The following is a 22,152-nucleotide window of genomic DNA, read 5'->3' as shown; positions in this document are numbered from 1 at the left end:
AAGGTCTGCAGTGGGCGGCAGGAGGAAAATGAACTCAGGAGCCAGGGACCTCCATGTCCCACATCCCCTTCACTAAGTCATGGCCCAGTGCCCAGCAGCCTGCTGGAGGCAAAGGCAGCACCTGCAGTACCTAGGACAGTATCTTCGGGGCTTTGAGCAACCTGAGGATGAGGGAGAGCTTCCTGGAAGAGGTGGTGCTCTAGTTGGGCTCTGAAGAATGAGCATGATTGACCTGAAAACATTTCAGCATAAGGAACAGCTGGGCCAGAGTCCTAAGGCAGGCAGGCAGGTAGGCTTCTAGTGGTTCAGCAGGCTTTGTGTAAGGAGGGCAGAGACCTGGCAGGGGAGGAAATGAGGCTGGAGATGCCCTCTGGAGGCCAGGAGGCAGAAGAAAGAGGAAGTAGGTGCCTTGCTTCTCACTTGCCAAGTGTCCCTAGCAAAGCACTGCCCCACTTCTGTGCCGCAGTTTCCCTAGGCCCTTCCTGGCACTTTGGATTCCCGGGAGCCATAGCAGGACAGTGCTTCAGTGGGTGAGAGTGTGAGTAGGTGCTGGATGCTGGGAAATGGTGAAATGTTGGACCCTGGCCTGCCGTCTGGCCTTAGAGTTGATCTCCAGCCCCTGAGATCTGAGTCTCTCTGAGTCTGGCCTAAGGTACTGGCTCCTGAGTAGACTCCAGAGTGGATATTTAGTATGAGGAAGGTGAGAGATGGGCTCCCCATCTCCTCCCTGTGACCTAGCACCTCATCCCTTCTCCTGGGGAAAGTGAGGCAGGGGAAGCACCCAAGGCTCATAGCCAGCAAGGGGCCTGGTAGAGAAGAAGTGACCCGTTGAGCCAAGTTCCAGTGCCAGGTGTGTGGCCTGCCATTTGCACCGTGAGTGCCTGGTGCTCCCGCTGGCTACACCCCCAGACCAGACCAGGTGGTCATTGACTCACCTCCACCAACCTAAAGCACCCTCTCTCTCTCACCGCCTCCTATCATCAGGGTGGCAGCCATGAGCTTGGGCTCCCGGCACTTAGGATCGTGCAAATCCCCGGGCAGCTTACACCTCAGCCAGCTCAGGCCCTGTCAGCTGTGGACTGGCCTGGCTTCCCGCCTAGGGAGGCCAGCATTCTTTTCTGGAATAATAAAGGCATCATCCCACAACAGGACTGGCATGTCGTCCTCCAGACCTCTTGATGACCCCAGGGGCCCTTATAGCATCAGGTGGGCTTGGTGGGGACTGGTTTCCAGACTGGACACTAGAGGCCTAAAAGTGAAGGCACAGGACTGGGCCAGGGTCACACAGCCAAGGCAGGTCTCAGGCCCTGCTCACAGATGCGTAGAGTCTTTCTGTTCCCAGTAGGGCAACTGAGACACAGGGAGGTCACACACAGTCTGAAAAGGGTATAACTGAAGCTGGAACTCTCCCCAGTTTTGGCACTGTAAGTGCCATACCCCAGAAATGCTAGTTGCAGGTATATAGGTTGGCTGACCCTGCCAGGCCCGCCTGGCACTACTGTCTATTTCTTTTCTTTTCTTTCTTTCTTTCTTTCTTTCTTTCTTTCTTTCTTTCTTTCTTTCTTTCTTTTTTTTTGCCTCCAGGGTTATCGCTGGGGCTCCATGCCTGCACTACAAATCCACTGACCCTGGAGGACATTTTTTCCCATTTTGTTGCCCTTGTTGTCGCCCTTGTTGTTGTCATTTTTATTGTTGTTATTGTTGTTGGATAGAACAGAAAGAGAAATAGAGAGAGGAGGGGAAGACAAAGAGGGGAGAGGTCTCTCGAAAGACAGACACCTGCAGACCTGCTTCACCACCTGTGAAGCGACTCCCCTGCAGGTGGGGAGCCGGGGGCTCGAACCGGGATGCTTATGCCGGTCCTTGCGCTTCACACTATGTGCACTTAACTCACTGCGCTACCGCCCAACCCCCACTACTGTCTATTTCTTTTTTTTTTAATATTTCTTTCCTTTTCGTTGCCCGTGTTGTTTTTATTGTTGTCGTAGTTATTATTACTGTTGATGTCGTCATTGTTGGATAGGACAGAGAGAAATGGAGAGAGGAGGGGAAGACAGAGAGCGGGAGAGAAAGACAGACACCTGCAGACCTGTTTCACCACTTGTGAAGCGATTCCCCTGCAGGTGGGTAGCTGGGAGCTCCAACCGAGATCCTCACGCCAGTCCGTGGGTTAAGCACTTAACCCACTACGCTACTGCCCGACTCCCTACTATTTCTAAGCCCACTAAGTGCCCCTCTGAAGCTCTGTCCCCTGCCCACACTTTCCACACCTCTTTCCCAGCTAGAACACCCCTGCCAGCTCTTTTGTCCTCTCTGTCCACTTCACCAGGGTACAGGGAGCCTGCTTGTTGGCCTCTGGCTAGTGGGTCCTGGGCTGCCCCCCAGCAGGCCTCAGATTCCCTGTTTGTACTGAAAGATTTGACACCTCTGCTCCCAGATGGCTAGAAATCTCTTCCTTAGAAGGGGGAAGGTGAAGTAGCCCTCCCCCCTACCCCCAGCCCTGGTCCAGGCAGCGGGAGAGATTGCACTGGCCCTTCCGGTGCATTGAGAGAGAGCACTGCTGACAAAGGAGAGAGGTCAGCAGGGGGACAGAGTGGGGTGGGTGGTGGCCTGCTGGACAGCACAACAGTGCCCTCCCCCAAGCCAGGCCTTCCTGGGGGGAGGGGCCCAGTGCTCCTTGGGGTACCAGTCAATTCATATTGACTCACTGGGGCAGCAGCAGCTAGACCTCTGAGTTCCCAGAGGGCTGGGGGGTGAAGCCTGGGCTGTCCTTGACACCTCCCTCTTGTTCCCTCCACTCCAGCTCCCCTAAATCTGTCAGGAGGGATCTTTGTGTCCCCCTGGACATCCCCCACCACTGGTATTCTAGGTCTCATTGTCTTCTTGCCCTTAAATTGCTGAGCCCTCCCTAGCCCCACCTAGCCCTTCCTCCCTGACTTCCCATTGTCAGTCGAGAAATAAAGTCTAAATTCCCAGGCTGCTGTTAAAACTCTTCATGAGCAAAGTGAGGCTGCCTAATACCACTACTGCCCCTTTCCTGAGGATTCAGTCTCCTAGCCTCCCCTCTCTCACACAAAGGCTGAGCCCCTTCTGCCCTCTCTTCCTGCTTCAAGGCACACCCACCCCCACAGAACCTAGCCTATCACTTTTCCCCCTGGGGTCCCTGCCCTGGCTTGGAAGAGCCTGTGGTTGAGCTGTGCCACACCAGCTCTGTGCCCAGTGCTCAGGCCTGGCCAGGTGGCAGTGTGAGCCACAGCAGAGCCTGTGAGCAGAACACCAACCTTGCTGCTACATATATAATTTTGCTGTTGTTGCCTTTGTTTACCGTTATTGTTGTTATTACTATTGTTGTTGTTGGATAGGACAGAGAGAAATGGAGAGAGGAGGGGAAGGCAGAGAGGGGGAGAGAAAAATAGACACCTGCAGACCTGCTTCACTGCTTATGAAGCAACCCCCTGCAAGTGGGGAGCTGAAGGATCGAAACAGGATCCTTAATCTAGTCTTTGCGCTTCATGCCATGTGCGCTTAACCTGCTGCGGTACCACCCACCACCACTCCTGTTTGCTCTTGACACTCCTTCCTGAGCAGCCTGGCCTGGAGCAGCTTGTGCCCCAGATCCTGGCCAGCAGGAGCCATCTATCTCCCCAGCTCATGTGGAAGCCCAATAAGGCCAGGATGGGCAGAAATGAGGGCATGAGGCCTGGGGTCTGCTTTCAGCCTCATGGTTTGCTTAGCTATGAGATTGCAAGTAGTCTCCTTAACCTCTCTGAGCTGCCATTTGTAGAATGTGGGCTTTCTAAGTCCCTCCACAGAGGCTGAAAGTCAGCGAAATGATATGTGTTAAGTGTTTGCAGCATCCTGGAACATTTTAAGGATCAGTAAAGTCAATTAATTCTAAGGCTGTAGAGAGTTAGCAGATAAGATACCTGTACTGCTATGTGCAACACAGGTTTAAGTCTCAGCACCACATTGGGGGTGGGGTGCTATGTCAAGGAAGCAAGTTCCAATGTTGGGGTCTCTCTCTCTCTGTCTGTCTGTCTGTCTCTCTATTTGAATGAAAAAGTGGATGAAAAAGCATGTCAAGTCAATTCTCATTATTACTGGGGCAAACAGGAACATATCCTAAAGTAAGGGGCCTGCACTTCTGCTTGAATGGACCTTCTGCCCCTGCCCCCCACCTCCGTCCCTGTAGTCCCTTCCTGGTCTTCTGAGACCCCAGCCTTCACTGGCCTCCTGACCCCCCTGCACACCTGCCTCATCTGTGTACTACACACAGGAGGTCTGTGGAGCTGAGGTCAAGAAAGGCTGGTTACATCCCCCCTCAGCCCTCCACAGGTGCTGTGAGCACAGCAGGTGCCTAGTGAAAGTTTGCAGGGTGGGAGCAGCTGGGCCCCCAAGCCCATCCACAGGCTGGGCAAGGGCCCTTTCTTTTCCTTTCTTTTCTTTCTTTCTTTCTTTCTTTCTTTCTTTCTTTCTTTCTTTCTTTTCTTTCTTCCTTCCTTCCTCCCTTCCTTCCTTCCTTCCTTTCTGTCTGTCTTTATAGAACAGAGAGAAATTAGGGGAGAGTGGAGAGAGAAAGGGAGACATCTGCAGACCTGCTTCACCGCTTGTGAAGCTTCCTCCATATAGGTGGGGACCAGGGACTTGAACACAAATCCTTGTGCCTGGCAACATGTACATTCAACCGAGTGCTCCACCCTTCAAGGGCTATTTCTGGACAGATGTGAGCCTCTTCATAAGTGATACATGCCCTCTCCTGCCACCTCCCAGATGCTGGGGGATGGGGATGGGGGAGGGCAGGGAGAGAGAGATGGGGAAACAGAGCCAGGGTTGGAAGGCCCTGTTGGCTTTTTGAGACTGGCTCTTACCCCACCTCCCCCCTTCTCTGAGCTGTTGTGTGTTCTGTTTGCTCAGGTCCTTTCCCCACCCCCACAGTCCTCTGTTAAATTGTGTTATTATATTTAAACAAATCAATTCCATTGCAGAGTTTTTCCTGTCCTAATGATGAGTTTGCAGCACAAATGCCATTGATTTCTCACAGCCCTGAAAACCAGTTGATGAATAGCACCAGGCTGGTCTTGGGAGAGGCACTTAGAGCAGCCCAGCACAGGTCCTTTCTTCCCCCCACTACCCCCCCCCATAACCACCCCACCCCCATGGTCACCCCTCCTGGTGGGCAGCAAAGGTTGTGGTGCGGCAGGGTGACCCTCAGCCCCCCAGGGGTGGGATGTCATCATGAGGGGCCCTTGTTCTGGGAAAACAAGCTTGGTGGAGGTTTAGTATTGATTTTGGCCTAAAGCAGGAGCACAACTTGCAGCAGCAGCAGCGAGAGCAGTGCTCGCCCTGTGATCCCCACCTGCCCTTACAGAGCAGGGCAAGATCCTGAGTGACAGCAGGGAACAGGGGGCTTCCTGGCCACAATCTTTCTAGAGGAATGGGCTGGCAGTGAAGGCACTATCCACACTGGGCAGCCTGGCACTTTGCTTAGTGATACCCTTCAGACCCTTCTGCATGCCAGGTCACAGCTAACCCAGCACATAGGTCACCCCTTAAATTCCCCCAGGGGTAGGGTGGGTTGGGCTAGGGTGGGCTGCTCTTATTGTTCCCACTGAGAAAAGGACTGAGATGAGGACAGCTGCTGGAATTAGAGAAGGAGTGCTCATCCAGACCCAGTGCTGCCACATGGCTCCATCTCTCCCGCAAGGAAAAGGCTTTTGTCTCCAACCTTCTCTGCCTTCCCTTCTCCAGCTCCCAAGCTTTTTGTGTGTTGAGCCCAGCACCAAGGCTTGTTAGCCAGAAAGGGGTATGTGGCCGTGCAGAAGTGTGCTTGTGTGAAGCATGCAGAGTGGACTGACCCAAGGCAGGGGTATGGCAGGGACTGAGACAAACCAGAGAGTGTCTGCCTCACCCCAAGTCCCTTCAAGCCACATCGAGTTCAGTAATCCCATGCCCAGAAAAGGCTGTGGGGTGGGACTACAGGTCAGTTTGTCACTTCTCTCGCCCATTCCTGCTCCCGCCTTTGTACTAGAGACTAGAACACGAGGCCAGGCGTTGGGAGGGCTCCTCAAGGTCATGGCAAGGCATCAGTGGACCTGATTTTTGAGTCTGGGAGATCCACACGACCCAGGCTGAGGTCTTTCCCAGCAGCCAGGTCTGGGGGACATTGGAGGAGGGGGAGGGGCAGGGCAGGGAGCTTCGTTCTGGGGAAGACAGGTCTCTGACTCAGAAGACCCGTGAAAGGCCCCCCTTCCCCTTCAGAGCAGTCACCCTTCCTCCCCCACAGACAAGCCTCCTGTCCCTCTTAATCAGGTTAGTCTCCTGCTCAGCTCACTTGCTCTACTGAGCTGGGCCAGCTGCCTCTAATGAATGGCCTGCCGCCCTGGCCCTCTTTCTGCCTGACTGGGAATGGGGGCAGGGAAAGCTCTAAGGACTTTTAAGTAGGAAGGGTCCACTCCCCTCCCCCATGACTCAGAGCAAATCCAGACCCAGCCTGACACTGAAGAGTCCTGGCAGTGAGCCCCTGCCTGTTCTCCACTCCCCATACTGCTGGCACCCTCTTCCCTGCAGTCCCAGGATGCACTGCCACCACCCAGCCTTTGCACATGCATAACCTGAGGCTGCTTTCTGCCTCCTTGGGAAACTCCTATGCATCCTTCAAAACCCAATGTTTGTCTCTTCCTTTGCTCTGCCTCCTCTTGGGAGTCTACTAACGGGTGCTACACTGATCTGGAACCTAGTGCTGATGTTGGGGGACGTTATTGCTGGACCTGGCTCCTCTGGATTCCTGGAAGGGAGGGAGACTATTCTAGAAAGTTATGCTTCTGGATACAGTGCAGAGACATGCTCAGTGAAGGAAGAGGGCTGGCAACGAAGAGAGAAGTGCGAAGCAGGGGAGGGGAGGAACAGACAGTAGTGCATGAAACAGCTGCTCCCAGCCCCTCCACACCACTCCAGCCTACTTCCTGCCAGGGAGGCCATTCCCAGCAACACATGTGGGGCCCGAAATAGACATGCGGGGGTCTTGGTGGTGCAGCCCAGTGCTGAACGCCCTCCCCGCCACTCCTTGCCTCGGTTCCTCCAGCTCTGCTTTGCCCTTGCCTCCTAGGCCCCTCCCCTAGCAGTGCCCAGGCCTCACCCCTCTGTTCCTGCTAACTTTGTTTTATAAATAAACTATATAAATAGGCTTCTCTGATTCCTTAGAGCATGCAGCGTTTAAGGACTGGGGCACTGCTGCAGGCATAATTGTACTACCGAATCCATCAGCTGCCTAATTACCATTCATTTTGCATTTATTTCTGCTAATTAAAAAGAGAGAAACTCCTAACAACTTTTACGTAAATACTATATTTGTTCTATGTAAAGATGGGATGCTAATTTGCTGGTGATTAGCTGATTATCTAATTTTATAGCTGTCACGCAGGATGGCCCTGTCTCCCTTTTGCACCCCAGATGCCACTGGAGACTCTGGGATCAGGTGTGGCCATGTGGGGGTTAGAGGGCTTGTTTGGAGTCTAGCAGTCACCAGGAACACCCGCACAGTGCTGGGCTTCAGGAGATAGCTCCGTAAGAATCCTCATGGCTCATTTACTTTTTCTGTGTGATGATGAAGAAATTGAGACCCAGAGAGGTCCCCAGTATGACACTGTTAGAGATGGACTCTGAACTCAGGTGTTTGGGCTCCACTTCCAGTGCTCAGCCTGCAGTCCATGCTGAGGTCCAGAGAAGTTTGCATGGAGATGCCTTTCTGTGCAGCTGGAGAAAGACCTGGACCAAACTCCAGATGAGTGGAGGAAAATCGTAGCTGGGTGTGAGCCCCTGCCCCAAACCAAACCCTATGTGTGTGCTTCTGCAAATGTGTGCCTGTTCCCATTTGCCCACGTGGCACCAATGACACCAGCCCCACCATCCCTGGGCCTTACATTCACTGGCCACCCAGGCCAGGCCCATTTCCCTCAGATAACCAGCCTGCACCCTGGGCATGCATGTTGAGGTGTGGCCAGGACACATGCAAGGCTTGAATTTCAAATCTTAATATTATGTATTCATCTTTGTGTGTATTTGGAAAATATAATTAACACATCAAACCCTTGATTTCAAGACAATGTTGCTCTAGATGAGACTTAAGTAAAAATAAAGTGATAGATTCAATGTGATTGAAGTAACAGTTTGTAAATAATTCAGATGGAACATGAATACAGCTTAAAAGCTCTAGTAACTGAAGCTGGGGGCACCTGGAGGAGGGCTGAATGCTAGATCAGAAAGTCTGGGGGATGGTGAGACCAGGGTCCCTTGAGGGGGCCCAGTGCAGGACTGGCTGGTCCCTGGCCCTCAGGGACCAGCCTCACCCCATACCTGCAGTGAGTAGGAATTAGTTCCCTTAGAGGCAGTTTAAAATGGATTGTTTCAGGGCTAGCAAAATAGCTCACTCAGAGGGTACACTACTTTGGCATCTCTGTGATCCAGGTTCAAACTCAGCCCCCACTGGAGGAAGCTTCAGAATGGTGACCTCCACTCTCTATACCTCTTTGTCTTTGTCTCTGTCTGAAAAAGACATTCCGGAGTGGTGAAGCCCCAGTGCTGACAAAATATAAGAGGGGGGGACTACTTCTGGGGGACAGGAAGTCACATAAAGAACATTGGCACTGAGAAGGTCAGGTGTTCTCTGGGCCACCAGAGAGGTGGCGGCCTGAGTCAGCACCTGCTGGAAACCTGGGAGGCCAAGGAGCCCAATCTGAGGTGCACTTTCTAGAGCCCTTCTCTCTTTGTCTGCCAGATGGGAGCCCCCCAGAGTTGCTGAGGTCAGAGCCACTGCACAAGCACCTCTCAGAGAAGAGCCCCGTCAGCTGGTAGTGAGCCAGACCCTCCCCAGCTGCTAACTGTGGCCAGAGATCTCCTGCCCCCCCCCACCTGCCCTATCATCACCCCACACACAATCAGGGGAAGCCTGCAAGGCCACCTGGGCCTGGACAGATGGAAAACAAAGGGAGAGGACAAAGGCTCTGCTCTGAGGGGGTGCCTGCCCCCACCCCCGCCTGGCTGGTCCAGGAGAGCCAGAGACTGTCAGCAGGCTTTGTGTGGGTCTCTGGTGAATCTTGGCATGTCACTTCTCTCCAGTCCCCTTGTCCTTCGCTGTAAATTGAAGGTGATGGACAGTGGGCCACATGACCTCAGACATACCTCACCCTCCCCGAGGCCCATCTCCAGGACATGGCATGGCCCTCCTCCAGAAGTCCAAATGGGGGGGGGGGGTAATAGCTCAGGGGTAGAGCATTTGACTCCAGAAGTCCAAATGGGCCCTGCTTTTGCTCAAGGAGGAAGAGGAACCCAGCAGGTGCTGGGCAGAGTGAAGCTAGCAAGAGGCTTAGTAGCTGGGCAGAGTGAAGTAGCAAGAGGCTCCTGTCTACTGAGGAGACTTGGATGTTGGGCACCTAAGCACTGTGTGGGGTGAATGAATGGCTTCAGGAATGGGCCTTGGTTTCCTGTGGCATCTGGTTAGTGTGTCCTTGGAGCCACCTGAAGGAAAACTCTCCTGGTCCCTCCAAGCAGTCATCAGAGGGAAGCGGTGAAGGGCTAGCAGTGACACCCATGTGTAGCTGTGTGACTTTGGGCTGGTTTCTGAACCTTTCTGTGTCTGTGTCCTCATCTGTTAGAGTGGGGTTAGTAACTCCTCCTTAGGTGGTGGTGAGATTAAGTGAGTCAATTTAATTCACATTAAGAAGATGCTTAGCATATCCACAGGCTAAAGCTCATGAATGTTATGTATCGCTGTTAGTTTCATCTTTCTTACTGATTTGGGGAGCAGGTCAGGCAGTGGCGCATCTGGTTAAGTGCACACATTACAGTGTACAAGGACCTGGGTTCAAATCCCTGCTTCCCACCTACAGAGGGGAAGCTTTGTAAGTGGTGAAGCAGTGCTGCAGGTCTCTCTCTCTGTCTCTCCCTTTCTATCCCCCTTCCAAGTTTCTTTCTGTCCTATCAAATTAAATAAATAAAGTTTTAAAAAAATGATTGAGGATAGACATATAGGGCAATCTCAGGGGGCTCCAGGCACCTTCCCTCACAGCCTGGGAAAGTGAGAGGTTTGCAGGCACTTGTGGGGTGCTCTGTATGGGGAGGGGCTGCAGGTTGCCTGCAGGAGCATTCTGGGTAAACATTTTCTCATCAGTTGTTTATAGAAACCTCGGCATTTTGGAGGGTCAGGGAGATAACTAGTGATTATGCAAAAGATTGTCACGCCTGAGACTCTTAAATCTCAGGTTCAGCTCCTGGCACCACTATATCCCAGAGCTGAGCAGTTCTCCAATTAAAAAACAAAGCAAAACAAAGCACCTTTGGATTCCTAAAATTCTAGGAATTCATTGTGATTTCTCTTCTCTCTGTAAATCTATATGTGTAAGTTAGTATGCATTTCTAACGAGTACCTCCAGAACAGGGTAAGCTTCAGGCCCCACAAGCCTGCCCTACCCTTGCTTATGTCTGTTAGTCATTCTAGTTCCGAGGCCTGACCCTGCGCTGCCTCCCTGGTGGCCCCAGGAGCAGAAGATGGTCCAGACCATGGGGCCTGAGGGACCTAACTTAACTTCCTATAAACAGGCCACACCTAGCACCCTAGACTGTGAGCCACACCCCATTGCATAGGCTGAGGGAGCTCTGAGGACAGTCTGAAGAATGGGACCCACAAGAAGGGGTTCCTCAAGGAATCACCCCTGGACATACAGGGCACAGAAGCCTGTGCCTGGGGACAGAGGACTACTACACTGCACTTTGGAGTCCCTCCACCCACCAGCTCACCAGTACCCCATGGGCCATCACAGGGGACAGTTGGGGTGGTAAGAGGCAGATTGCTGAGTTGGAACAGTTGCTCCCCAAAATGGCACCAGAGTGCCTGGCTGTGTGCCAAGCCCCAGCTTAGTGCCAGGTGGCAGTCACAATGACCCCTGCCCTCGGCCAACATTCAAGGTAGCTCAGACCACAAAATTCACACCTGGAAGGGGAGACATGGGTGTTAGATCCCCCTCGGAATCAAAGATGCCCAAGAGAGGAGCCATGTTGGAGAGACTAGAAGCTGTGAGAGCTGGGCTTCTGGCAGCAGCACCTGGAAGATGGACCTTGGCTAAGGGAGCCACGGAGGAGTGGGGGCTCTGGACCCTGGTGCCTCCTCTGGCAGCAGGGCCCCCTGGCCAGGGCTCTGACAGGGACATTTATAACTCACAGCTGTGCGGTCCTGGGCCCAACTGACTGTGGTAAACCGATCTGGCTTCAGGAAGTCCCGTCCTGAGGCCACTCCCCACCCCGACCCCACACTCTCTTTCACCTCCTGACACCCACATCCTGTTCTCGGCAGCAGGAGGATACTGGCAACCAGGGCACGGGGCCAGGGGTCCCCAAAGGGGTTCAGTGAGACAAAAGCTTCAAGTTGGACTTCCAGGGTCATCAGGCTTGAACCCCCAAGCCATATGCTGGGAGACCTAGACACAGGGAAAGATAGTTATTACCTACCCCTGAGAGCCCACAAAGGAGCAGAGGACCCAGACCTGTATTTGGGAGGCTTAGAAGAACATTCTCTGCCTCCAGATCTAACCAGAGAAGGACTGTTTCTAACCCCTGCTGAACAACTCTAGCCTGGGGAAACCTGTTGGAAAGGAGAGGACTCTACTTTAGCTTCTGCACCTCTGTAGAGTCTCTTTCCACCTCTTTACCCTCCACTGGGACATCCTCTCCTGAGACAAATACCTCACAGAACTGAGTGTCCATCCACCCAGATTCTCACTGCAGAGGTCATATTTGGAGACAGGAAGAGTCTTGCCCATTGTGGAAAAGAAATGACAGTCATCAGAGTCAATTTCCAGCACTCTATGACTTCGAGCTCTTATCTCCCTGGGTCATATTTGCTGGCAGATTCTTGGGCTCTGTCAGCTAACTTCCCTTCCCCATGACTCTCTCTTTCTATACAAGCAGAGGGTTAATAAACAACAGTAAAGGAGCTAGCTGGTGGTCCATGCATGTCACCATGTATAAGAGCTGGGTTTAAGGCCTTGGTCCCTATCTGTAGCAGGGAAGCTTCATGAGGCCTGGAGCAGTGTGGCAGGTATCTTCCCTTCTCTGTCTCTCACCCTCTGTCAAAGAGAAAAATGGCAGGAAAATGGCAGCCAGGAACAGTTGAGTCAATGTGCAGGCACAAAGCCCCAGTAGTAACATTGGTGGCAAAACAAACAAAAAATAGTGAATTTTCCAGAACTTGTCCCACTGTAATGCTGGCCTTCCATGACAAGATTCTAAAAATCAGTGCCAAAAAGAACCCACATTTTGTGTCTCTTCAGCTATCCTTTTATTGAGGTATACTGGAAGTTAATAATGGGTATAGTGAGTCAATTATTTTATGGCTATGGTCATGTTGGGCAAAGCCATATTCACAAAGGTAAAGTAGTGAACTAAAGTAAATATGAGTGAAGTCAGGGGCTGGGTGGTGGCTCACCTGGTTGAGCACACATGTTACAATGTGTAAGGACCCAGATTTGAGCCCCTGGTCCCCACTTGTAGGGAGAAAGCTTTGCGAGTGATGAAGCTGTCCTGCAGGTGTCTCTCTGTCTTTCTCCCTCTCTGTCACCCCTCCCTTCTCAATTTCTGGCTGAAGATAATACAAAAGTATGTATGCATGTATGTATGTATGTATGAGTGAAGTCCTCGTGCAGTTAGTTAGGACTAGGGATCATGAAGGGACGAGCCTGAAACCTGGGAAAGTCAGTGATCTCTAGAGCCACTCTCAGCTTTCAATTCTGCTCTTGGATCTCTGTGAGCTCCACACAAACCCTCAGGGTCCCTGTCAGGAGAGCACAGGCAAGGCACAGGCTTGCTTCCCCCAGAACACTCTTCCCTAGCTCTGTGTGTTGGTCCAAGATCTAGTGAGTGGATCCTAATGAGACAAGAATCCAAACAGGGTCCAGAGAGTGACTCTGGCAGTGGCTGAGGGCTGGAGACCACATGAGATAATTCCCCCACAGCCAGGCATGACACAGAGAGCGAGACACAGCTGGGGCATGGAGGCCATCTAAAAATACCCTGATGGCTTCTCCCCGCCACTCTGCCTGGGGGTCGCACAGGGAGGCCGTGGCCCTCTGCTGTCCTCGCTTGGAAAAAGATGACAGAAAATACTCCCACCCCCAGGAGAAACAGAACATACACACATACACACACATATGATTTTTTTGTTTGTTTTTGGTTTTGTTTTTGTTTTTGTAATCCCTTTTGGAGGAGTTGGCTTGCTTGTTGGAACACTGCAGGGTGGAGGAGACAGCCGGCCCTGATAAATCAGGCATCCCGGGGCGTACTCAAGTGGCCCAAGAGGCCACCAAGATTAGCAGCAGCGGGGGACAGAGGTGGGAGGGAGCTCTCCGCTGTCTGGGCCTCTGGCTGCTCACACATCTCCTCTCTCCCTGTGTACGCAGTGTGAGGAGGAAGAAGCCCATTGCATCAGACCAAATGCTGCGAAGGGTGTGAGGAGAAGAGCCATCTGTCACTTACCTGCCATACCCAGAAAGGTAATGCCAGACCCCGGGTGCCCTGAAATCTGGGCTACATTACCACCTCCACTTGGAATCTGGCCAGGGGTGAGGTTAGGCAGCAGGGTGGGGATGGACCGGGGATGGGCAATGCCAAACCCAAGGGTGCCAGTCCTCTATGAATGCCTATGTGTGCTGGTGCTCAGCATGCAGTGCTTCTGGGCTCTGGCTTACCCATCTCTCCAAGTTTTAGAGATTTACTCCAGTTCTGCAAGGTTCTTTGAATCATTCTGGGTTGTTATTTGGAGCTGAGCCGTCATAACCTAGATAGTTCAGTGTGAACTCTGGAAGCAGAAGCAGGAGTCCCGCCCTTGTGGGTGTTCTGTGAAGGCAACAAGATCGGTGGGGCCACGTGAGTCTTGGAAAGAGGAAGTTTTCTCGGGTGGACCTGGTCGGAGACATGTCTCACTGAAGATATAGCTGTGCTCCTCTTCGTGGCAGTGTTTGCAATTCCAAAGCGATTGTCCCTGGCAGCTCTGGGTGAGAATTACTATCTGCATCTTCAGACCACAAGGCCAAAGTGTAAGGGAGTTAGTGGGCCTCCTGGGAGTCGCACAGCAAGCTTTGGCTGCACCCAAGCAGCCTGACTTTAGCCTCTTTGCATAGCACTTCTGTACTTACATTGTTCGGCTTGGGTCTGACTCATCTTCCCCAGAGAAGTTCTGTTGTTGAGCCCAGGCAGCCACCAGTCTAGATTAGGCCTTTGATAGAACCTGTCCATTCGAGCTTCTACTCAGCATCTATTTGTCCATCCTTGAACTTTACTGTCATCCTGTCTAACTTTCTTTGCGTTTATCCATTTGTCTGTCTTCCTATCCAATTACCTTTCAATTCACTTGTCCACTTTTTAGACTTTATTTATTTATTTATTTAAATTTGTTTATTTATTCCCTTTTGTTGCCCTTGTTTTTTATTGTTGTAGTTATTATTGATGTTGTCATTGTTGGATAGGACAGAGAGAAATGGAAAGAGGAGGGGAAGACAGAGACGGGGAGAGAAAGATAAGACACCTGCAGACCTGCTTCACCGCCTGTGAAGTGACTCCCTTGCAGATGGGGAGCCAGGGGCTCGAACTGGGATCCTTATGTCGGTCCTTGCGCTTTGCGCCACGTGCGCTTAACCCGCTGCGCTACCACCCGACTCCCTACTTGTCCATTTTTTTAAATATTTTTATTTATTTATTATTGATTTATTGGACAGTGACAAAGAGAAATTGAGAGAAGGGGAGATAGGGGAGAGAGACAGAGAGACTCCTGCAGCACTGCTTCACCACTCCTGAAGCTTTCCCCCTGCAGGTGGAGACTAGAGGCTTGAACCTGGGTCCTTGTGCACTGTAATGCAAGCGCTTAACCAAGTGTGTCACCACCTGGCCCCTCTTGTCCATTTTTTTAAAAACTTTTTGATAATACTCTTAAATTGATTTAACATTGCTTTACAACACTATGAGATATTGGCAGCATAGTTCCATATATATGTGTTTTACCACCAAGGTTTCTGTGCAGTAACACGAAATTCAGCCCTTTACCTCTTCCCAAGCCTACCCCCACCCCTCAACCCCATGCTCCTCCCTCTGATAACCACCAGAGTTTTCACAGAGTCTAAGACTCAGTTTTGTCACTGTTTTTTCTAGTTCATTTGTCTTAGTTACCCATAGTCCACAGATGAGTGAAGCCATCCAGAGGTTAGTGGTCTTTCATGTCTTTACTTGCAATACCATGAGGTACTAGGAGTATAGTTAGTTTCAGACCTCTTATTTAACTTCATACGATCACCTCCAGTTCCATCCACTTTGTGCTAAATGGCATAATGGCATCTTTCTTAGTGACCAAGTCATATCCCATTTATTTCCATTCTCATAGGTGTGAGTTGGAATCTCGTTATGGCTTTAATGTGAGTTTCCCTGACAGTAAGTGGACCCACCATCATTGTACCTTGAGCATTCATTGACTCTTCCCCCAGGCCAGGCCTGCAGTGAGGACGGGGTTCTGATGATGGTAGAAAGCCCTCCCTGCTCTGAGAAGGCAGTCTGTGATGGAGGAGGACACAGAACCAAGCCCTGAAGTTTGATGCTCAAGGCTGCATCCTGTCTCTGCCCCTGTGAGGTGGGAAGGGCTATATGCTGGTTCTTCAGGTAATCAGAGAAGGTTTCCCAGAGGAAGCAGCCTTGTTCATTGATTGGTCCCCTAAATATGTATTGAGCAAGTCTTCGTGCCAGGAATCACTTGTTTTTTGGGGACACAAACAGGGAATAAGATATATAGATTCCTCTGTCCTCATGATACCTTACTCTGATAAGTTACAATGTAAACATGCAATATGCCAGGTGATGTTACATTTTAAAAAAGGATAGAGTCTACATGATGGTATCTAGTGTTCTTTGACAGAGGATAAATTGGGTCAGGTGGTGGCACACCCAGTAGGTCACACAGACCCAGGTTCCAGTCCCTGGTTCCCACTTGTAGGATGGAATTTCACAAGTAGTGGAGCAATGCTGCAACTATTTCTCCTTCCATCTGTCTGTCTCTTTCTCTCCCTTTCTATCTCTCTGCCTCTCACCCTCTATCAAGGCATAGAGTTGTCAGAAGCCTGAGTCTGAATCTTAGGCCATCCAGGCCTTGAAAGAGGGAAGATGGAGCAGAGGCAGTAAATGGGATGGAGTAGGCAATGGCGGTAGCGTTGCCCTCCTACCTGGCTACACAGGGCCAAGGGCCAGGTAGGGATGAAGGCTATGTGGGATGCCTGGCCAGGCTGTAGGTGTACCCATGCAGGGGGCCCTCCCCACCCCTCTGGCCAGCTCTCTCTGGTCACATCTAGGCTTCTTGCCCTGATGTCTGTACTCTGGCTCTTTCATTTGAGAACCTTTGCCTACCTCCCTTGACCTCCACCTTCTCCTCTTAGTCTCTTGGTCCAAGAAATCTCCTCCTTGCCTGAGCATGTTTCTGAAAGCACAGGCTGAAGACAGTAGTGACCCAGCGGCTTCCTATTGAATCCATAAGTACTACCTAGATCCTTCATGCTATCTAATTTTTTTTTTTGCTAGCATCAGGGCCTTTTGCATGCAGATGTCACCACTCAAGACCACGTTTTCATTCAGGGCAAGAGACAGAGCGAGAGAAAGATACTACAGTACCATAGCCATAGTACCTCCTTCATGATGCCAGGGCTCAAACCTGGGTGTCATGCACATCAGTAAAGGCACCCTACCTGATGGGCTATCCACCAGCCTGAGTGTATGTGCCACTAGAGCACATCCCCCCTTGGTGTGTGTGCACATCGCTGTGCTGGGGGCGGGGGGATGAGTGCCTATCCTTGTGTATCTGTGGGGCTCACTCAGTGCTCTGTGGGGAGAATGGCCATGACTCAGTCAGGAAAGGCTGCAGAGGAGAGTCGCTGCCCGTGAGCATGACCTGAGGGTGGGTAGGGGTGTGGGGAGGGATGGGTAATGGGGGGTGAAAATGAGGGAGAGTGGACCCAAGGGGCCAGTCTAGCCCATCTACCCAAGCACACACAGACAGCCTGCTGTGGGTGGGTTGGGGTGAAGGCCCAGAAGGCTTTTCCATGCTGAGAAAACAATGGTACTAGGCAGGGAATTGGTGGCTCCCTCCACTCCATTCCTGTGGATATATCCTTCCCACTGCATCAGGACCAGGTAGGGTGAAGATGCTCTGGTGTGTGGCTTTGTGACAGGCCAGTGGCAGGAGGTTGTGGGTAATCTAGTTAGTGTACCAGGCAGACGGGACAAGTAATCCTGTGCCTTTAGACTTACTTTTTCCTAAGCTATCCCCATCCCATGGCTTCTTGAATCCTTTCACTGCCATTGACATGGGATGTCAGTGGGCTTATCTCCATTGAACAGATGGGTAGACCAGGGCTGCAGAGCAGCCTGCATTCAGGCCCAGCTGGAAGGTGACAGAGTGGCACTCTGCACACAAGTCACACTAAATCCCAGACCACACTGCCAAGGCCCTCTCCCATTGCCCCAAAATCTCCTTGAATAGCCAGGCTTGCAGGTGCGTTCATATACCCCACCTCTCCAGCTTCCTCATTTTGCAGGTGAGGAAACAGAAGTCCAGAGGAGGAAAGACACTGGCTCCAGGCCACACAGCATGCCAAGGGCAGAAACTAGTCCAGAGTCACATCTGGCCCACGAGTGTCGACCTTACCCCCCACACACACCCCCGGGCCCCATGGGCAGCACAGGGATCCCACCCCAGACTCTGCTCACTTCCCCTTGGAGCACCCACTGTCTTCTGTCCTGTGTCAGCCTCTGGCAATCATTCTGGCTGAAGGCTCTGAGTTCCTCATCAGAAGGCTCCATTGTGCCTATTGTTTAAATATAGATTACTAATGAAATGCCTTTTCATTGCCTTCCCAGTGAATAGTTTCTGCGTAAAGTTAATTTGCAGTGTTATGTAAATTCTGTTTAACTTCAATCAAGTTTCTAATTATGTTTTTACCGCAGTAATTCCCATTTGATTTGTCATCTCCTGTTAGGTATTTAATGTTCGGTGGGCGGGTGTGCTTTCCCTCTGTGACCCCCGTTTGCCTTTCTGTCTTTCTTTTGCCTCTTGCTTTCTTATTCCTTTCTACCTCCCACCATGGATCCCTGCCTACCCTCCTCCATCTCCCTTCTCTCCTCTCCCATCTTCCTGCTCTTACTATCTCTCCATCACTCTCTTTCTTGCTCCTCCTCTGCATCTGCCCTTCTGTTTCTCCTACCCTCTACTTGCCTCTTCTATTTCTCCTGCCCTCTCCCTGATTCTTTTGACCTCTCTTATTTGTGTCCCCAGAATTTCCCTTTCCCCAAGTCTGTGTCCACCCCCCACATACACCTTCACCGGGGAGACATTCACAGAAGCTGTGCGCAGGCTGCTTCCTTAGCACCCCTAAGAGACAGAAGATGAGAGGTGGGTTGGCTGCCATGCACTCCTGGGGGATCCAGAGCCTGGTATCAGAATCATTCTAGAGAATCTTTGTCAGAAAGAACTGGAGTCCCAGACCCTGGTCTGGCAAGGCACCTGCTGAGAACACAAACACTCTGGATTTGAACCCTGACCTCCAGCCTTATCGGCAGTGTGAACTTCAGCTCCCGCTCCCGCATGTTCCCTCTCCCTAAGGGGGCCTTGAGGATCCAGTGGCACAGTACATGTGAAGGACTTAGCAGGGGAGCTGGGTAGAGCTGACTATTATTTGCTAACTCTTGGCCACACTCCTGTCTCCCTGTGGCCTCTCTAAGATGCCCTTGCAGTTGATTTCTGTGCTGCTGGGACCCTGAGAGGCAGAGACAGACCCCATCAGGATGGGGAATCTCAGTCCTGTCAGTCAAGAGATGTGTTCTCCTCTCTTAGCAGGGTGGTCTCGGGGCTGCTATCCTGGTGGAATATCTGAGGCACAGGCCTCCTCAAAGCTGGGAGAGCTCTCAGCACTCTGACCCCTGGACCACAACCAAATGACATCCCCAAGATGTTTCTCGGGCCAAGGGGAGCTGGACACCTCTTTCTGCTACCTTTGTTCATCCCCTTGACAGTTGGGATCAGATTATGGAGTCCAGTGCAAAACCACTGCCCCAGGTACAAAACTGTGTGACCAGGTTGTCGCTGGCACCCATGGAGCTCCCCACCCACCCTGCATTCAAGCATCCAAACTAGGCTAGGCTGTGGGAGTCTCCTACCCAGAGAGGGAGTAGGTGGAGGGCACTGGGTCGCCACAGTTACCCAGCAGACACCTGCCCTTTGGGTGGGAAGGGCGGAAGGAAAACACCCAGTAGAGGCCAGGCTGGCTGGGGGTGCCCCTCCCTCTTCCACTCCCCTGTTCCCCCCTATACACACACACACACACACACACACACACACAGCGGCTGCTTCCCATCTAGCCTGTCCCTGGTGCGTCCAGGAAGCACAGAACAAGTGTTTAGAGAAGGCATTCTTCTGGGTGAAAAAAGGCAGGCCCTGTCACTTGTCCTTCAGAGACACGGAAACCTGAGCAGGCCCTGCCCTGCCAGCCACATGACCACCTGACCTGCAGCCAGTGGCCGTGTGTGTATGTATGTGTCTCTGATCCAGGAAACCTTAGCCAGTCACGTGGGCACCTTCCCTGTTTGTCTAAGTAAGCCGTTTAGGCTGGCTGCAGCCAGGAGCCTGAGCCAGGGAGCCAGGGGCAGGGGCCACACAGACATAAGAATCACGAGAAACAGAAGCCAACACACTAAATAGGGTCCCAGAGTTCTTGGGCCACTGGCCTGGGGAATGGTCTTTCTTCTAGCCCCCCTTCCCCCCCTGGACTTGCTGACCTCCATCTGTCAAGGAAAATAATCAGACTTAGCGCCAACAAAGTAAGGATAATGGGTAGTCTCTGTCCAGGAGGGGTCCCCAGAGGCAACACCTCAAACAGAGGAGTCTGTGTGGATGTCGCCTGTCTGCCATGTCCCCTGGAGCACACTACAAAGTCCTGGCCCCTCAGACCAGGGCCAACTTCTCATCTGCATCCATCAGGGCCTGAGGCAGTGGGGATATCAGAACACAGATCTCCCGGAACTTTGTAGAACTCTCACACCTTTAGCATGTTTTCCTTCTACCACTGAGGCAGGATCACCTCTCCTTGCAAAAGCACTTGTTCGGGGGTTGAGGGGTAGTGCAGCAGGTTAAGCGCTCGTGGTGTAAAGTGCAAAGACAGGCGTAAGGATTCCAGTTCGAGCCCCTGGCTCCCCACCTGCAGTGGGGGTCGCCTCACAAGTGGTGAAGCAGGTCTGCAGGTGTTTATCTTTCTCTCCCCCTCTCTGTCTTCCCCTCCTCTCTCCATTTCTCTCTGTTCTATCCAACAACAACTTCATTGGCAACAATAACAGTAACAACAACAAGGGCAACAAAATGGGAAAAAAATGGCCTCCAGGAGCAGTGGATTCTTAGTGCAGGCACCGAGCCCCAGCAATAACCCTGGAGGCAAAAAAAAAAAAAAAAGCACTTGTTCTTGTCATGAAGCAGACCCCCCCCACCTCCCACCTCCCACCCCCACACACACTGTTGTTCCAGGAGGAAGGAAACCCAGCACTGGGCAGACACCAGCAGAGAAGTGGAGCCATGTCACTGAGACCCTCTTGGAATGGGTGGTTGGGTGAGAGTCTCCATCCTCCAGAGAGGTGGGCAGAACACAGAAGCCTAAGCCCTGCTTTCTGGTGGGCCTTCTTCTAGCCCACCAGGACAGTAGACCCCCAGGGGAAATGACTCAGGGGAACCCCACTTCTCTCAGTATCCCTGGCCTTCTTTCAGGTTGACCTGGGCTGTGAAGTGCATGTGTCTTGGCCATAGCTCCATCCCCTGAAGCCTGGAGGCAGGCCTTGGGGGTCCTGTCTCTGCTCCATTCCCTCTTCCTCTTTTCTTCCTTTGACAAACAGCTCTGGGTAGCCAAGTCTGCCTATGTCAGACCTGCTCAGGGGAAGACACATCCCTAGTCCTGGAGATGCTCAATGTCAAACAGCATTAAGCAATATCTTGGGGTGACTGAGGATCCAAGCAAAGCTGAGGCCCAGGAGAGGGCTGGCTGGGGTGGAGATTAGAGCTGCCTGGGTGGCTGGAGTTCCCTTCCCCTTATAGGCTGTCCCACTGAGGAGTGAGAGCAACCCTGAACCATGCCAGACCTGCTCTGGTGCAGAGGTACCTATGAGCTGAAAGCTGAAAGGCTTACAGCTGGGAGACTGCCCAGGAAGGGAGGCAAGCGGGGTGACCACTGGCTGCACTGGTCCCACAGCCATCCTTTGACCCCACGCAGAGTAGAGATTCTGGACAGGAGCATAGTAAAGCCAAGCAAGAGCCCAGAATACTGCAGCCTGGGCCTATCTGTCCTTGACTTGGGCTTGTATGCCCCCACAGGCAGTAGGCCATCTTTCCAGCTCTTCCTGTTGACTGTGAGCATTTAGTTGTGACTTCTGCCTAGCTATTGTCTTCTACTCTGCTGCCTCAGGCTTCCTGATTGCCCCTCCCAGCCTAACTCCCTCCAGGGGGAGTATCAAGCTCAGACAAGTCCTGTGTCCTGAAGTTGGGCTACAGCTAAAGTCAGCCCCTGACCAGCTCTCGGAGACCTAGAGGACACGACAGAGTGGCCTGATAGCCACCATGTCTTTGAGCAGCCAGCAGTGCAAGGAGACCCTGGCCCAGCCCAGCTCTGCTTTGTCCCTAGATGGAGCTCTGGCATGTGGGCTCCAGTCAGGTTCAAACCTCTTCCATACATGCCTCCCCAGCAGTGAGATACCAGAGACTTTTGTCCCTCATGCCCCACAGCCCATGCAAGAGACCTCTGCTCTCTGACCTGGCTTTTTTGTTGTTGTTGTTGTTGTGGTTGTTGTTTTAATCTATTTCCCAAGTAACTTTGAGAGAGAGACTCAGAATGACCTCCCACAATCAGTGCCCTGTGAGGCCATGAGCAGGGAAGGTGCTAGCGAATGGCCTGCTCAACTTCTTGCTGTCTCTAGGCTAGGCCACCCACTTCTTCCCCTCTATCCCCCTCTCCCCAGTTCTCACCCATGGACAGGAAAGTCCCCAGCTCCTGCAGCCCAGAGCATGGATTGGCATCATGTGGGTGCCCTCAGCTCCATAGGCCC

At 52.1% G+C, this 22,152-nt stretch overlaps 1 protein-coding gene across 4 annotated transcripts in view; it reads left to right on the top strand.

Moving 5' to 3' along the window:
- Positions 1-22,152, top strand: part of ZMIZ1 (zinc finger MIZ-type containing 1) — a 247,006-nt gene that overhangs the window by 55,159 nt on the left and 169,695 nt on the right. For 3 of the 4 annotated variants that reach the window (XM_060205317.1, XM_060205369.1, XM_060205178.1), the window contains exon 3: positions 13,446-13,538. The exons of the other annotated variant lie outside the window; for it this stretch is intronic. The gene's annotated coding sequence lies outside the window, so the exon portion shown is untranslated. The remainder of the gene's footprint in view (positions 1-13,445; positions 13,539-22,152) is intronic. 4 annotated transcript variants of the gene reach the window in all.

This window comes from Erinaceus europaeus, chromosome 1, assembly GCF_950295315.1.
Source record: "Erinaceus europaeus chromosome 1, mEriEur2.1, whole genome shotgun sequence".
Classification (NCBI taxonomy): domain Eukaryota; kingdom Metazoa; phylum Chordata; class Mammalia; order Eulipotyphla; family Erinaceidae; genus Erinaceus; species Erinaceus europaeus.
Note: the sequence above shows the minus strand (reverse complement) of the source record. Positions and strands in the feature narration are given on the sequence as shown.